Source organism: Theropithecus gelada, chromosome 3, assembly GCF_003255815.1.
Source record: "Theropithecus gelada isolate Dixy chromosome 3, Tgel_1.0, whole genome shotgun sequence".
Lineage (NCBI taxonomy): Eukaryota > Metazoa > Chordata > Mammalia > Primates > Cercopithecidae > Theropithecus > Theropithecus gelada.
This window is the reverse complement of record NC_037670.1, coordinates 123248868-123265018: the sequence shown is the minus strand read 5'-3', so window position 1 is coordinate 123265018 and position 16151 is coordinate 123248868. Positions and strand designations below refer to the sequence as shown.

The following is a 16151-nucleotide window of genomic DNA, read 5'->3' as shown; positions in this document are numbered from 1 at the left end:
GGTATCTTTAAGCAACTTAGTCAAGTATTTGTTTTTGGGTGTTTGCTTGTTTGATATGTAGTCTATTATTCTTATAACTGGAAAACTAATTAAAATGTATAGAAGTAAATCAGATTAGATGTGCATTAAGAGAAACCATTTGTTTTCAGAAGTCCAACATATTGAAGGGACTGACGTTGTGGCTAAAAGGTCTATTGATTTTGATAATCTGGTCACTTGTTCAATTTAATCTATCACATTTTCAGTACATAAATCTTTGACATCTGTTGCTATCATCTTTTGATAAAATATTACTATTGGTCAATCAAGTACCAAAAAAAGAAAGCTTGTTTTTGTGATCTTCTCAATGACTTACAGGCAAATATTTTCTGAAGGAACCTGAGGGTCTTCCAATGCTGCAAGGATTCCCAATGATTTCTCCCTTTGGTTGTAGCCCCCTTTTCAACATAGGCCTTAAAACTCAATGAAAAGACTAATGTCTAAGTTAAAAGTGTATAAAGAAAAATAAAAATAAATTCAAAAAGCTTACAATCTTGAAGGGGTACTCAGTAAAATAAACTTTAGAAACCACTCCTAAACAACCAAACCTAAAGGCTCAAAAATGAAAGTTGCTTTTTACTTGAGGTTTGGCAGAGTTACTTTATTATGTATACTTTCCACTTTTTAAATCTATTGGTCTGGAAACTGAAATACACAGGTTCAGTGGTGACTGAATTTTCCCCAACTGGCTCGACACATGATAAACTACAAAGTTCATGGAGCTCCAAAAATACCCAAGAAGAACCAAGAGCTCATGGCAGAGAAATAGGGCTACAAAGGAAGTTTAGATTCTGGCAAAGTTTTCAAAACAATGTCCTAGGTAATGTGATATTATTTGCATATTGTCACTTTCTGCAAAATCTCCAACAGTCAAACGTGCTGTGCATTAAACTGATGCATCATCTGGCTACAAAGCCAGTAATTTATGATCTTTGTAGTGTTGTATTTTAGCTTGTTTCTTTGAGAAGCACATGCACATGTTATCTGCATGTCACTTGACCTCCCTGTACTAATAAGATTTAATGAATATTGGTTCAGATCTCAATTCCAGGGCCTAGCACAATTAAAAGCCTCCCAGGAATTCCATGTCTAATTCCCCTGTGCTTTTCTCTGTTTCACTTCTTGATTTATAGCAGTCTGCTTGCTTCTGCCCCATGTAATAGAGGTCCAACCTTTTACCGGTTTCCATACAAATTTCAGACACACTCAGCATTTTGTGATATTTGGTTAATTTACCGATGGTCCACAAGTGAAACAGAAGGAAACTCATCAGACATTGAAGCCCTCCTGCCATTTTCTGTCTGTACCCCGTCCTGTGTCCCAACTCCTGACATGTGTCCATCCTCACTTTGCAAAATCTGTTACTGAGTGAGTTCAGTTCCACTCACTCCTTATCACTCCCTCCCCCATAATACTTCTACTGCTTCCCTAGTAGTAACAGCCTAGAGGAACAGCTTAACTTCTCCAGCCCCCTTAAATTCTGAGATATGAACTTTATCCATCATTAAATTCTTCAAACAATTTGAAACACACATGGAAGGATAGGAATCAGAATGAGAAAAAAAGTAAGCAAAAGCAAGAAGACATACATGCCCTTTCTTTGCACACCTATCTTTGTTTTAAATGATTAAAAAGATTAAAAACATGGGAAAGATCAATTAATTAAAAAAGATTTTCAAATGTTTTTTAAAAAGAAAAATGCAAATTATCTTATTGAGTCCTTCCTGGGGGAAAATATTCTAACCTTTTCTGCTGAATTTAATAGTTAAAAATCAGAAATAATACCACACATCTACAGGCATCTGATCTTTGACAAATCTGATAAAACAAGAAATGGGGAAAGGATTCCCCATTTAATAAATGGTACTGGGAAAACTGGCTAGCCATAAGTAGAAAGCTGAAACTGGATCCTTTCCTTACTCCTTATACGAAAATTAATTCAAGATGGATTCGAGACTTAAATGTTAGACCTAAAACCATAAAAACCCTTGACGAAAACCTAGGTAATACCATTCAGGACATAGGCATGGGCGAGGACTTCATGTCTAAAACACCAAAAGCAACAGCAACAAATGCCAAAATTGACAAATGGGATCTAATTAAACTAAAGAGCTTCTGCACAGCAAAAGAAACTACCATCAGAGTGAACAGGCAACCTACAGAATGGGAGAAAATGTTTGCAATCTACTCATCTGACAAAGGGCTAATATCCAGAACCTACAAAGAACTAAACAAATTTACAAGAAAAAAACAAACCACCCCATCAAAAAGTGGTCAAAGGATATGAACAGACACTTCTCAAAAGAAGACATTCATACAGCCAACAGACACATGAAAAAATGCTCATCATCACTCACTATCAGAGAAATGCAAATCAAAACCACAATGAGATACCAGATACCATCTTACACCAGTTAGAATGGCGATCATTCAAAAGTCAGGAAACAACAAGTGCTGGAGAGGATGTGGAGAAATAGGAACACTTTTACACTGTTGCTGGGACTGTAAACCAGTTCAACCATTGTGGAAAACAGTGTGGTGATTCTTCAAGGATCTAGAACTAGAAATACCATTTGACCCAGCCATCCCATTACTGGGGATATACCCAAAGGATTATAAATCATGCTGCTATAAAGACACATGCACACATATGTTTATTGCAGCACTATTCACAATAGCAAAGACTTGGAATTAACCCAAATGTCCATCAGTGACAGACTGGATTAAGAAAATGTGGCACATATACACCATGGAATACTATGCAGCCATAAAAAAGGATGAGTTCGTGTCCTTTGTAGGGATGGATGCAGCTGGAAACCATCACTCTCAGCAAACTATCACAAGAACAGAAAACCAAACATCACATGTTCTCACTCATAGGTGGGAACTGAACAATGAGATCACTTGGACACAGGAAGGGGAACATCACACACCAGGGCCTATTGTGGCGAGGGGGGAGGGGGGAGGGGGGAGGGACAGCAGCATTAGGAGATATACCTAATGTAAATGACGAGTTAATGGGTGCAGCACACCAACATGGCACACATATACATATGGAACAAACCTGCACATGTACCCTAGAACTTAAAGTATAATAAAAAAAATAGTTAAAATCAAACTAAAAGTTACAAAACTATGAGGACTAGTGATTTCATTCTCTTAACTAAAATTCATTCTCCAGATTATATACAAGTATCTTAATTTCCCTAAATGAAGATTGTTTTTCCATGCTAAGCAGAAAAGTCGTATTATTATAAAATTTACTTTTTAAAGTAAAAAGCATTAGCAATAGTTTTATAATTCAAACAAGAATAATCAACCAGAAATATTTATTTTCTTTTCAATTCTTTTATAAGATACCTACCCACATGCTTAGGATACTATCTTCCCAAAAAGTCTGAAATAGTAGAAATAGTAAGTATCTTACAAACCATAAATCTTTTCATTCATTCTTATATTAGTTATAGGTTAGTTCATTCAGAGATACAGCTTTGCAATAACTCTTTGCATAATGGTAGAATTATAGGATCACAGACAAAATCATTGGCTTCTGTAGTCTCTTTATAGGAGGCAATAAACTACTATGTGCCAAATTGACTAAAATAATTTTGACATTTGTCTTGCAGTTCTCTATAATGTTTCATAATTGAAAGTTAAATGCACATTAATATTTTCATGGGAGACCTATCATAGATTATTAAAATGTATTTACAGAGAGATCATTATTTACTTTTAACAGTCAGTATGAATGTCTTTGTTTTTTACTAAAAGCAAGGTCATCTGTGATATTTTCTTCCTTTTGTATGATTCTCTACCTCTTATTCAAGACCTGTGATTAAGTTGTGTGTGTATTGTCTGTAAAATGAAACAAAAGTAGGTCCTAAACATCCTTAAGAATATGGTACACTAAAAAGCTTTGAAACCAAAAGAAAATTAAAAAAAAAAAAAAACAAGGTAGAGTACCTCATACCTAACAGACACTATAGACACGCTGATATTTTTTTAGTTGAAGACATTAGATTATTTTTTCACAAAAATAGATTCCTTAAATAAGACATGTTGTCTAACAGGTATTTAAAAGACATTTCTTGAAATTCAGGCGTAAGTATTTTGCTCTTTGTCTACTCAAGTTTCTAACCAAAACCCCACTCTGAACAACAAATTCCTCTTTTAAAGGTTGGAACGTGTGGTTGTACTATGATGTTTTTTCCTTTATTTTTCATGGCTCTAACAAGAAATAATTTTTTCTGGAAAACAAAATACTGTGTTTCTTCTGATTTTATTCTAGGGGAATAGAGGGTATTGATTATTCTTAGAGTATTTTCCTATTCTTCACTGATAAAGATAGATGCTAGGGATTGTGTTACATTGTGCAACCTAAAGTTGTGCTTCAACTTCATAAAACCTCTTGTCCTTAAGCACCTTCATTAGCAGAGGACTAAAAGACAAAAGGTGGAAAATGTGAAGCCCAGGGTTTTTACTTATTTTTAAAGTCATACGTATCCCTTTTCAGTAGCTTATTTATATTGCTTTCCTTATCTAGCCCTCCTTTTCTCCTAATGTACCTTGAATTCCAAACAACTGCCCTATCAGGCCAACTTGTCTTGTCATTTGGACAATTCATGAGCCAAGTTAGGTTTCTCCAGCCCCATTTGTCCAAGTCTCCACCACCAACATTACATGATGTCTTAGACTTACGGCAGAACAAATTGGGAAATTAGTATCTACACCATTGTTCTATCAGATACACTCTCTGCCTTCTTTCCTGACCATATGTTCTTAAACTGTACTCTTTCCAGGTGCAACTAAGATTTTACACCCCTTTTCCTTTATCTCTCTAGTCTTCAACACTAATTGCTAATAATATCATCTGTTATATAGTTATTACTCTCATTGTCTCCTTACGGGATTGTAAATTCATAGCAAGCAAGAAATTTACCAAATTACTGATGTCTGTTCAATACAAAAGACAATGCCTCAAATACAGTAGGTGCTCAAAAAGAATTTTAAATTATTTTATTTAAGGGAAATACATTGCAAGGTTTGGGTGGGGGGGGTCATATTGATATGTGCTAATGTGTATTTGGTGTTAGATGTCATCCTAGATTTATGTAGACTCTGAGGTTACATAAATAATTCAGAGAATACATTAAGGATATTTCCAAGGTATATAAATAATTCCTGGAAAAGAAAAGAAAAAACAACCTATAAAAACTTCAGTTAAACTGCACTTCCACCATTTTGAAACAGACAAGCATTTTTAAAATGTAAACAATGTTACCATGTTACGGGAGTTTTCATGCTGTATCATGAATGAAAGGTAACTGAAGACATTCTTCTACTTTAATGACCATTTCTACAACTCACTTGAATTTTAACCCTTGACACACATGAATGCTGTGAAAACTAGTTCTACTTCCCAAGGATAAACAATCTACTTTGCCATCGTTAAAAAATAAATATCCAATTTATCATACAACGACCAAATGCTTTCTTTTGTAGACAATACCATCTACCTACTACTGTCAATTCGTTCCTGAATACTGTAATTACAATTTTAATTATAGCAGCTGCATAAGAAAGTAAAGTATACCATTTTTCTTATTTAAATGTAGAGACCTCGATTCTTAAAGAATATAAAGAAAACACAGTAAATTAGATCTGTATATTTGTAATTGGAAACTAAAATCTTTGTACCTCCCTAATAACTGAATTACAAATAGTTCTTGATGTGTTACACAATGGTTTCACATTGTCATGTCAATAGAATGTTCATGGGAATTAAAATTTACATGATTTAGTTTTTCAATGATTATGAGAATTTTTTTAATGTAGCAGTCACAGACCTATGTTTCTACAAAAAAATATTTTAATCACACATTACTCCAAAGGAGCTGTTTCCAAGGTAGAGGGATTTGAACCCAGTCTGATGCATTAGCACTGGGGATTTGAAGGCAGATGACTGACTATACATTATGACTTCTTCTTCTTTTCTTTGGATGCTAACAGCAAACAGTGGATATTTTAATAAATCAACTATTTTTTGCTTGTTTTAGGTCCCCAAACCCTTGCAATTGATAGATCCCAATTTACCTTTCAAAACCGTATTTTTTTAATGCCTGACCGGACCCACTCTTAACCTATTTTTATCATCCTTCACACTGCATTATCTCAATTCCTCCATTTACTTCTTAAGTGGTTAGGTAGAGAAGAGAGTGATGATGGGGGAACACCATGGATGCACAAATAGTAAGTATATTCAAGTTCTAGTTACGCTGCCTAGTAGCCAAGATTCGTCATCTCTTTGGGCCTCCCTCAGCTGTAACATAAAGGGCCAGATTAGATGATTCTAATTTTTCTTTTAGACTGTGAGAAATAACACTGTAACATAAAACATGTCCCAGTCACTAATGGCATCCAACTATCACCACCTGATTTCTTCCTTATTGATTTATCCCCACACACACGTGAGCATGCACGCGCATGTACACACACACTCCATAAATCCACCTTCTCTTTGAAAGTGCCATTTATTTTACCTAAAACTGTTCCTAAAGTAGTCTTTACTAATGGCACTTAATCTCCATGTGGCTTAAAGTAACAAACCAAGGAGTATGTGTGTGGTTAGCGTGTGGTCATGAATAAGAGGAAATTTGAAAGTAAAAGGCAGAAAGCAATGGAAAATGGAAGCCAGCCGACTACCACTGTTTTTCCAGCTGTTTGTTTCACTGGTCAAAAATTCTAGTAAAACAGATAGTATTTCTTTACAGCCTTATTATTTTCCCCTATGTAAACTGACAGTGCAAGGCAACGTTCACTGCATCTGATGTTCAGATACAGCAATCTTTTAATTTTTAAAATTATTTCTTGACTCTAGACTTAACAAAATGACTATAAAGGTGTTAAAAATCCGCAAACAAATCTAATTCTTGAAAAATAAAACAAATTCTGTCCTTATATACATATCAAACTACACATTAGCACAGAATGATTAGAAAATTGCAGAGATTATTAAATTTAAACATAAAAGGGTCTCAGGAAATCATGTAATCGATTAACTATCTAGGTAGAAACAATTATGAGCTTTATAATGAGGAGAATGCCTTAAAAAAGCTTGTTAAAGATCCAAACAGCTATTTATTTTCCAAAATATCTCTGTTATCTGGAAAAATTAAGGTGATGATTCAATTGAGGGCTGTCTAAAGCAAAATTTATTCCATAGAAATTAATTACCTTTATTGCATCCATTTTAAAAGTCTTCTTCCATAATCCTTTAACATCTGACAGATATTTAGGCCTCTAGTTGCTCCTTAATTTGTTTCACAATATTTTCTGAAATATTGTGAAATAAAAATACAGATGATACAGTAATGTGAATGTAAGACTTGTGTTTAGTTTATCATATCAACTGTACTTAGTAATATCCCCATAGTAGTCTAAGCATATTAATATCTATTATAATTCATATTACAACATGAATTTTTAAAACTGCTTTTTCAATTTCCCAAAAACATCAATGATTGTCTTTTAAAACAGCCCTACAATTGTTAACATGGAATTCATTCATTAACATACAATAACTGATTCAATTGTAGAGAAACTGAAAATGCTTCAAACCTCAGTAAAATCAGGAAAATAAAGTGGAAAGAACCATTTGTGTTAAATCACAGTTATGTAAAAACTTGTGTTGTCTGCCCTCTAGTTGCTCCAACTCTACGAGTCCTTTCTCATTTCTCTATTACTGTATGCTGTTATTTAGCTAAGCCTTAGTCATAAATCTGCTATCAAGAAAATTTATATCTCAGATTACCTTTAAAGAGAATGCATTCAATATATACAGGATAAGGTGCATGCAACATACAATTACTTGAAATCATTAAATATATGAGATAAGGTAGAAAGGGAAATAGAAAAGTTGTCTTAGCCTCCTAAATCAGCCTAATATCTAACTGGGACCTCTGCTGGAATGGGCTGTTTAGCTCTACTGTTGAACAGGATCTCTTGTGACCCTCTGTCAGTCCTGGTTGTTGTTCTTTACAACTGGCGATCTCAGAATTGTCTGTTGGGCCCTATTCTGGTCCTTGCCATGCAATGAACCAGCTAGTCTATGTGTTAACTTCTCTTCTTTCTGAGACAACTTTTCTAGAAGCCCCCGGCTTCTCCTTTCCTTATGGCTTCTGCCCCTACCCAGCTTCCAATGTCTGCTTTCTCCCTGTGTATCTCAATTTCTTCACCCTCTCCTGATGCTCCATCTTGTGTTACGATCTCAAAAGAAAGGAAACCTGGTGAGAGTGTGTGGCAGGGTAGCAGGGTGTGTGTGACAGGGTAGCAGGGCTTGTGTGGCAGGGGTTGGGGGGGCAGGCAGGCCCCCGAGGGCATGGGGCTGTGGGACGGGCCAGTAGCTTGCACAGCCTGCCTCAACCACTGGCACACACTTTTGGAATGTTAGCAATTCTACTCAATTCTTCTCCCTCTAATTTCCCTTTTAGTAATTATTAGAAAAATAAAGACCTAAAATGAACCAGAGCTAGACAAAACTATTCATTTTTGCTGTCCGAGTTATGAGGCAGCATGTGGAAACATTATATTTGGAAATTCCCATCAAAAACATAAAAACATAAAACCATAAAACAACTAAGAAAAAAGCCATAAAAACATTAAAATATCAACATCCTTTCCTTGTTCCTTGAATAACAAGTGGATCTCCAGAGGGAAGTAATGCCTTCTTTTGCGGGCTGGGAACTACAGGAGAGATTCAGTAGTAAAACAGCTGCTTTAAGTAAGTTTTAGTCAACAGACCACATTTGCTTATGTGCCCTGGCCAATTCTGACCTCCCTTCTTCAACACCAGAGAAGAAAAGCAAAGGATAAGTAAAAACAAGAGGAGATGTTCAGGATAGGAAACATAGAAAATAGTGCCCAGAAAGAAGAGGGATAGTAGAATTAAGAATGAGAAAAACTGAAGAGAAGAAAGATAACCTAGATGAGGAAAACATGCTTAAAAAAAGTTTCAGGCTGTTTAATTGACTGCAACGTTTGATACTGGCGTAAGCAAACGAGTGAATAGAAATTCAGAAGGCTTCATTTACCATTTAAAAGATTAAAGCTACTGTTCTGCTTTGATAGCCATAAATTTTATTTTTTACTTTGTTGTGAAGTGTCTTTATTGATACTACAGTCAGACAATATAGAACAATGGATCCTAAATACATTGGAATAAATACATAATAAAGCTATTTTCCCAAATTATTTATAAACTGAAAAATATAGGGTTGTTTTCTTTGTAGTTAGAGACTGACATGCCTTACTAAAAGTCTTGTCAATTGTCCTGAAGGATAACAATATTTATTATTATTATTTATTATGCTGTTTATATTGATCAATTACAGATTCTTTTTTCTAAAATATATCATAGATTAAAAAACAGAAAAATAGGCTGGGCACAGTGACTCACCCCTGTAATCCTAGCACTTTGGGAGGCTGAGGTGGGCAGATCACCTGAGGTCAGGAGTTTGAGACCAGCCTGGTCAACATGCTGAACCCCCTGTGTCAACCAAAAATACAAAAATTAGCCAGGCATGGTGGCACATGCCTGTATTCCCAGCTACTCGGAAAGCTGGGGCAGGAGAATCGCTTGAACCCAGGAGACAGAGGTTGCAGTGAGCTGAGATGGCGCCATTGCACTCCAGCCAGGGTGACAGAGCGAGACTTTGTCTCAAAACAAACAAACAAACAAAAAACAGAAAAATAAAAATCCAAGTACTAAAATGTGAAATAATTCTTATTGAAGATGAGTAACACCGAATTCCATATATATAACAGAAACAAAGATGGATATGTAGCAAAGTAATTGTATTAATAAAATGAGAATTATTGTATGTATAAAAATATGTATGTGCCAAGCAATGTTTTGTGTGTTAATATTTAGCAAAGTATAGGCAGAACCAAATCACACTAGTCCTGCAGCTCACAGGACATGGGAATCAGGCTTCCATCATCACTCTGTATTGAGTATCAGGACACATAGGTAGGGAATCTCTTTCCTCAAATGTACCTCCATAAAGGCAGGATAGGTTTTCACTGAAATTACAGGATAATTTTTTCACAATAATTATGCAAAATATTAGCCCATATTGTCTTAGCAGTAGCCACAGCCTGTCCATAATTTTTGTGAGAACAAAAAAAAAAAAAAAGAGAACTGTTGGTCACAGCAGTGGCTTGATGAATTCTATCCCAAAGTCTTCCAACATAGCCTAAATTGGTTTATAGGTGATTTGTAGCTTCATACAAACCTGAGCATACACACCTATGTACATAAATGGATAAAAATGAAGTAATGCCATTGTTGAGTCCCTTCACTAAATAAACATTCTTATATGCCTTACTTTTATCAACTTTTTTTTTTTTTTTTGAGACACAGTCTTGCTCTTGCTGCCCGGGCTGGAGTGCAGTGGCACGATCTCGGCTCACTGTAACCTCCGCCTCCCTGGCTCAAGCAATTGTCCTGACAGCCTCCTGAGTAGCTGGGATTACAGGCGTGTACCACCACGCCCGGCTAATTTTTGTATTTTTAGTAGAGACAGAGCTTTACCATGTTGGCCAGGCTGGTCTCGAACTCCTGACCTCAGGTAATCCACCCATCTTGGCCTCCCAAAATGCTGGGATTAAAGGCGTGAGCCACTGTGCCCGGTCTCAACTTGTTTTTTCATAACAAATATGTTCACAGACGAAGACAAAAGTAAATGCACTATTTTATTCAATTTTCAAACAACAAACATGACATATTTTTAGAAAGGCATGATATATACCTTGTTTTATGACTTTAACTTTTTCCTAACTGTATTTTCATTGAAATAAATAGTTCTACTTTTTTTCTTCTGTGCCTTGATCAATACCTCCCTTGAGACAGCATTCTTACAAGAATGTTTGCTTTACATAGAAATTAATTTTTTATCTGTCACTATGCTCTACTCTAGACCAAGAGTAGAAAACTCCATGTTATTGAGGTCACGCAAGTAACATAAATTAGTAAAAGAAACTAGGCTAGAAGAGCTGTTCTCAGCTCCCATCAGTCCTTGCCAGATCCTCTGACTTTTCAAGAAAAAATGAGAAATAAAGACTGTCAACTGAAGACTAATTCTTAAATGTTAGCAGCTGATTCATTTTTAAATATTATATGAACCAAGACCATCCTTTTCTAGGCCAGTGACAAGTTTTCCACTTCTATATTAGTATTTCTTAATATATCTAGATAATACATTTCTTCAGGCAGGGAGTCTATTCTAGTTATATTTTAAAATCTGTGTAGATTTAAGGGATATAAGTGCAGTTTTGTCACATGGAGAGACCTTGCACAGTGGTGAAGTCTGGGATTTTCACGTAACTATCACTCATATGGTGTACATAATACCCATTATTTCCTAGTCATCTTTTAATTTCCTCACTTTATATAATCTTATATTTAGTATGTTTTTACTGTGTGTCACATCTTGATAAGTTTTACACGTATTACCTAATTTAATATTCACAATGATATTATCAGGTAGCAACTAATATTATCCTAATTGTATAGCCTAGTAAACAGTTGAGGAAGTTGAGGCAACTGATGTGAGTTACATGGCTAGTAAGTGGTGAAGCAATATTTCACACTCATGCAGTCAGCTCCTGAGCCTGACCTAGGGTTTCTACATTTGCCTCAGCTAGTAGAGGTTGTGCTAAACAGAATCAATTGTTTCCATCTTGGTTTGAACAAAGCAAAGATAAAGGTTGGAAGGGCCCATTCACTACTGCCCTATAAGTCGTCCACATACTAAAGAGTAACTCTATATAACAAATGAATCACTTTCGTGACTAGTTCATTGTACAACACTATAAATACTCCATCACCTCTTCTTCTGTCTACTGCTCAGATAACAAAGAGCCAAGAATGAAGTATGGAAAACATGTCATTTGTGTTTTAACGTGTGTTCCCTAGAATAGATGATGTTGGATATATTGCCTGAATGACTTCAAAATAAATTGGGAAATATTGTGCCATAACACCTCATTTTGTACACTGTGCTAAACAGTCCTGGCATAACTAGATGGAGGAAATGAGTCATAGTTTTGCCTGTTGTACAGGGTGGTACAACGAATTACTGCACCTAATTTTGGTGGATGAACTCCAGAAATGAATTGGGAACATAAAATTATAACAAAGTCAAACAATGTTTCCAGTTGTCAAGTTAGTTAGAATTAATAATTTTGGTTTTATCAACAATATTCTAAAACAAATAATTAAGTGAAATATGTGAAAAATAAAAACTATCCTTGACTACGTGATTCAAAGATTTACTGATGTGGCTATTTTAGTGTTGTCCAGAAGTAATTTCCATTAGGCAAAACAATTTTTCTTTGTTCCATCCAGGGAGGCACCACAGCTGTGAAATTCACATTTTGACACACAGAGAGCTGTAGTCTTACAGTTTCCTAAATCAGATATTGATATTTTACAACACCTAGAACTGTATCCTAAGCGTTTCTTAATTGTCAGGTACTTCACTGTGTCTATATACTTTGCAAAACTTACCACCAAGTGCTAAGTAATAGGAGCACACTATGTTTAATCACTTCTTTCGAAGGGAAAATATATCTTCTTCTATTAAAGATCAATCAGTGAAGTTATAGGTGGAAACCTGGAATCAATATCTTCATTCTCTGTGACTACAATTTTAAAAATACACAATGTCCCAGAATATCATCTGCTGTTTCATTTCATAAAATAGTTGTCTAATTTTCTTATCTTGCCTAAAGTGCATCCACTCGGCAACATGTGTGTCTCTGACTTTGCCCTTATTAGGTATATTGTACATTATAAGGTATTACATTTATACCTCCCACAAAAAAAGTTATTTTTCCTCTTGTATAATGAAAGACATTATATTGATGCATTAAAACAAATAATGTTATAAGCTGTTGATAAAGGCCATATAAAGTTTTTCAATTCATGTTGTTTGGGGTTTTTTGTTGTTGTTTTTGAGACTGTCTCACTGTCACCCAGGCTGGAGTGCAGTGATGCTATCACAGCTCACTGCCCTCTTGACCTCACAGGCTCAAGTGATTCTCCTACCTCAGCTTCCTGAGTAGTTGGGACTACAGGTGTGCACCACTGCGCTCAGGTAGTTTCTGCATGTTTTGTAGAGAAAGGGTTTCACTATGTTCTAGGCTGGTCTTGAACTCCTGGGCTCAAGCTATCTGTCCACCTTGGCCTCTCAAAATGTTGGGATTACAGGCGTGAGCCACTGCACCTGGCCTTCACGTTGTTTTAGTAAGAACAAATAAAGATAACATATCCTTTCTAGCCAACACTGACAATTTTCAAAGGACCTAAGTACTCAATTTGTATTCTGTTTATTATTGACCTGTCCAGAAGACTTATTTCTACCTCGTATCACACAGTTTTTTCCTTACAAATTTTTTCAATTGTAAATATGTAGCTATGTTTATAAGCTAATGAAAGCATCTAACTGTGCATATTAAAACAAAGTTAATCTCTCATATAACTAAAGAAAAATTATATTCCTGAAAAAGCACAAATATTAAATTGATCACATAAATAACTATAAATTTCTACGGTCCAAACGAATTTTTTAACTACCCAGTTACTCAAGGCTAACATCACTGAATCATCTAAAACCAAAACACATGTAATCATAATACAACATGACAGTAAAATAATATATGATTTGTAACTCATAACAGCAGGGGCAGTCTTGTTCCCATTTCCAGGCTCCAGTGAAGTTTCCAATATTCCTCAATGAAACCCCACGTTTATTTCTAGAGGCCCATGGGTATTTATACTTTTCCTTGTGTATTTTTAAGTATACCAAAACAGAAGTGTCAGCCATTAGCCCATGGCTTTCTGCCTACGTGATAACAGCAGGATTATAGTACAAAGGGCAGAGACCTAAGCCAAGATTATGTGCTAAGAAGAACAGTAAGAGCATAAGCCCTCTGAATTACTGCACCTTATGATCCTGGAACTGAGAGCCTTGACAGGGTTTGATCCACTATTTTGGTTCTTTCTGCTCTACCTATGCCCCCGCTCCTAAGGCAGATAAAATTCATTCATTCTTTCACTTGCAAGTATTTACAGTCACACATCCCTTAACAACGAAGGTATGTTCCGAGAAGTGCCTCATTAGGCAATTATGTCATTGTCTGAACATCATATATTGAAGTTACACCAACCCAGGTGGTGTCTCTTACTACACACCTAGGCTGTATGCTATAGCGTACTGCTCCTAGCTACAAACCTGTACAGCATGTTAGTGTACAAAATACTGTAGGTAACCCTAACACAATGGTATTTGTGTGTCCAAACATATCTAAACATACAAAAGGTACAATAAAAAATATAGTATAATAATCTTATGGGGCCAGGCGTAGTGGCTCATGCCTGTAATCCCAGCACTTTGGGCGGCCAAGGCAGGCAGATCACCTGGGGTCAGGAGTTCAAGACCAGCCTGGCCAACATGGTGAAACCTCCTTCTCTACTAAAAATACAAACGCTAGCCAGGCATGGTGGCACATGCCTGCATTTCTAGCTACTCAGGAGGCTGAGACAGGAGAATCACTTGAACCCAGAAGGTGGAGGTTGCAGTGAGCTGAGATCATGCCACTGTACTCCAGCCTGGGCGACAGAGCAAGACTCTGTCTCAAAAAAAAATTAAAAATAAATCTTGTGGGACTACCATAATATATGTGGTCCTTCTCAATGGAAACATCATTCTGCAGTACATTAGTGTGTGAAGTATCCACTATGTATCACACATCATTTAAAAGGCTAGAAAAAATAATATACAATGAAACAGACATAAAGAGCCAGAACCTGTTCCCATTCCCATAAGTGGCATATTTTTGTGAGTGAGAGGAAGCCTTCCCTATCTTCTACTTCCATTCCCCTACCCCTACCACCACTACAGCTTCTTCATCTTTTAGAAAGTCTGCTATCCCACCATTAGACACAGAGGGCATCTATTGTACAAACCTGTATTTAACCCCCTATATGTTAGGCCTGATGATGTAACCTAAAGGCGTATTTAATTTTATTTTATTTGAGACAGAGTCATGCTCTGTTGCCCAGGCTAGAGTGCAGTGCCAAGATCTCAGCTCACTACAACCACCATCTCCTATGTTCAAGTGATTCTCATGCCTCGGCCTCTCCAGTAGCCGGGACTACAGCCGTGCACCCCCATGCCTGGCTAATTTTTGTAATTTTAGTAGAGACTAGGTTTCACCAAATTGGCCAGGCTGGTCTCGAACTCCTGGCCTCAAGTGATTCACCTGCCTTAGCCCCCCAAAGTGCTAGGATTATAGGCATGAGCCATCACACCTGCCCTTAATACCTTTTCAGGTTGTTGAGATTCGTACAGAGATGTCACTATGCTTCAAAATAGAAAGGATATGGAAAATAGAACATAGTTTTCTAAATCATGGCTTTGAAATGGATCTTCACATTCCACACAAAAGTGAAGGGTATTTGTTCACTCTTAATGGGTTGTAGACACTCAAACTGCATTATCACTACACTGATGATGATTTATCTGGCTTTGAGAATCTCAATTGTTGAAAAGGGGCTAAACTTTAACTTTTAGTAAGGACTGCAGCCTGAAAACTGCTAGAACACTAGATTGAATAGTGTTCTCTTTTATTGTTAAAAGGAGTTCCCTGACACTTTCATGTTGTGTAACAAAAACTGCATTTTAGGGACTTGGGGGAAGTGGTTTCCAAATATGACAGTACATTAGAGTCACCTGGGACAGTTTTACAACACTAGTGTCATCCCTAGAGATACTGACTGAATTGGTCTGGGGTGTGGCCTTGGCATCAGCAGTTTTAAAAGTTTCTAGATAACGTACAGCCAAGGTTGAGAATCAGTGCTCTAGGATCTCAGGTTTAACCTTACCAGTCATTCCAAAAACTCAGAATTAGTTTCTTTTTCCTGAATTTTCTGAATCTTAGTGCTAATTTTCTAACTTCAAGCCTTGTGGCCCTATAATAGGGTGGCAAACTGCTGATGAAAATGAAAGCACAGAGGAAAAAAAAAAACTTTTGAATTCTGGGTATGAAAT

The 16151-nt window shown here is 36.3% G+C and overlaps 1 protein-coding gene across 3 annotated transcripts in view; it reads right to left on the bottom strand.

Moving 5' to 3' along the window:
- The window catches only part of SEMA3C (semaphorin 3C), a 182050-nt gene that overhangs the window by 148352 nt on the left and 17547 nt on the right, over positions 1 to 16151 (bottom strand). The window lies entirely within an intron of this gene.